This window comes from Scylla paramamosain, chromosome 8, assembly GCF_035594125.1.
Source record: "Scylla paramamosain isolate STU-SP2022 chromosome 8, ASM3559412v1, whole genome shotgun sequence".
Lineage (NCBI taxonomy): Eukaryota > Metazoa > Arthropoda > Malacostraca > Decapoda > Portunidae > Scylla > Scylla paramamosain.
In genome coordinates this window covers 13,638,300-13,640,799 of record NC_087158.1, presented here as the reverse complement: position 1 = coordinate 13,640,799, position 2,500 = coordinate 13,638,300, and positions in this window count along the sequence as shown.

Genomic DNA, 2,500 nt, shown 5'->3' with positions numbered 1-2,500 from the left:
CAAAAGACAACACACATCAGAACTAGAATGAATAATAACCTTGCTTTGTATTGAAGGAACCAATCTTTTACAACCCTCGCAGCATATGACTTTAACATCCATTCCTATGTAAAGAATTCTAAAGGACTGTGGACAAAAGTAAAAGACGAGTATTAAATGTTTCATTGATGTGCTTGTCCCTCACAATGTAGGGTACTGTAGAAAATTTGCATGACAAGGAAAAATAAGGATAGGGACGTTAACGTTTTCTTTACTGGGCTACATAATTATTTAAAATTCTTCAGGACAAGAACGAGCTTTAAGAAATTGACTAGTTATTTAACAGTTATTCAAGGCAACGAAGAAAATTATTAGCAGAGACAGTATAAGAAGAGAGAAAAGTATAAGAAGAGAAGTTAATTGTATTGCTTTGGGTCACAGAATTACTTGAGAACTTACTGTACAAGAATAAGTGTTTAGAAATTAAGTGGTTATGCAAAACTTACTCAGAGCACCGATGAAAATTATTAACAAAGACACAAAGTAAAGTGAAAATAGAAGGCCAGTGACATCTTTTCCACGCTACATGATTATTTAAAAGACTGTAATACAAAACATAACCGTCAGAGAATCGAAGAAAATTATTGGCAAGGACACAGAGAAGAAAAAAATATATATATGTAAGTCGAAAGTTAATATTATCTTTCCTTGGCTACATAACTACCTTAGAGACTGCAGCACCAAAAAAGTAAGTGTTAAAAAAATTAAATATGAGAAGAAACTGTCTAGACATGAAATAGTTAAGTAAATCATAAAAAAGTGGGGGAGGTAGAGTGGAAGTTGTAAAGATGAGGATAAGACGTAGAAAGTCAAGCGGTGAATGTTGTCAGGGAAAACACTCCGCCCCAGGATCCCCAACATCCCGCAGGCTAGAAAGGTTCCGATGAGCGAATGGAAAATTTGGAATAGAACGAGTCCCCGATGTGCAGGCTCGTGGAGTGAGGTCAGGTCAGGTCAGGTCACGTTAGGAAGAGATATGCATTTTTTTTTATTTATTTTATTTATTTATTTATTTATTTATTTATTTATTTTTCATTCATGTGTGGAATATGATTATGAACAGAAAACGTGGAACATTGAATGGAACGAGTTTGAGATGTGAAGGCTCGTGAAGTCGGGTCAGGTAACGTCTCAGTCAGCTAGGGAGTGGAAATTCATCTCTTTTATTCCTGTGTGGAATGTGAGTGTACGTGCCACATCGTCTTTGAGTGAAAGCTTGGAGATTACATGATACACAGGTGACTCAGTTTACACCTTTTTTTTATTACGAATTCAGTTTAAAACAACTTGAAATGTATGAAATCCAATTGAATTTACACGAAGTTTTCATTTAAGCACGATCCAGCCCAGCCGTTCCTTCGCGCCGTACAGACGTGAATATCAAGGGAATTCTTTCCAGTTTTTTTTTTCCTGCGTTTCTTTTGTTTTTACCTTTTACATTCAAATTTAGGACAAAGAAACAAGGATAAACTGTAGGAATTGATATTATTCACTTACCATAAACGTTAATGGATTTATGGACAAAATAGTGTACTTTAACAGGTCAAATCCCTAACACCCCTTTTCCCATTAATTATTTTTTCTTATTTATTTATTTATTTATTTATTTATTTATTTATTTACACGATTTCTATTTACACGGTGCCTGAAAGTCTCCGTGTGAACCGAGAGGGACCTGTGTTCAGTTTGATGGTGTTATGGCAGCAATCAGTGCACGCTTGCTGAAAATTCACATGAAGGGTGTATCGAGGGACGCATTGTGAGCTTAGGTGTTGTGATGTGATGGACCTATTCCACACACACCTGTCCGGGCATATGAGGATTACCGCACCCTTGTTAAAAATGATACAAAGCCTTTACGAGTAGCTAGTATCGTTTTGTGTTAGCTCTACTTTTCTGATTAAGGGATTTCTTTCTTAACGTTTAATCGCATAGGAATTATTGTGCTATTCCTGAAAATATATTAACTATGGACTGTGTTGTTTGGAATTAGTGTTTCTCTCTCTCTCTCTCTCTCTCTCTCTCTCTCTCTCTCTCTCTCTCTCTCTCTCTCTCTCTCTCTCTCTCTCTCTCTCTCTCTCTCTCTCTCGTATTCACTGTAGTTTCCTGTATTTTTTTTATTTATTTATTTATTTATTATTTTTTTACGTATAATCGCACTGAAACTATTACACTCTTCCTAAATAAAAGTATATTAATCTTGTACTGTGTTGTTTGGAATTAGTGTTATCCTCTCTCTCTCTCTCTCTTGGTATTATTCAGTTCATTTTCCTCATCTCTTTAAAGGATAATGGTGTTATGATATACACACCAATGCTGGGAAAAAAAAAAATGGTTGCACTATTTGAAAGATTATGAAGCGTTCATTAATTATAGCTTGAAATTATTGTCCGCCTTTCATTTCTTGTTCCCGTTGATGTTACTGATGTTGTCGATGTTTTTTGGTGTTTTCTTGGTGTTT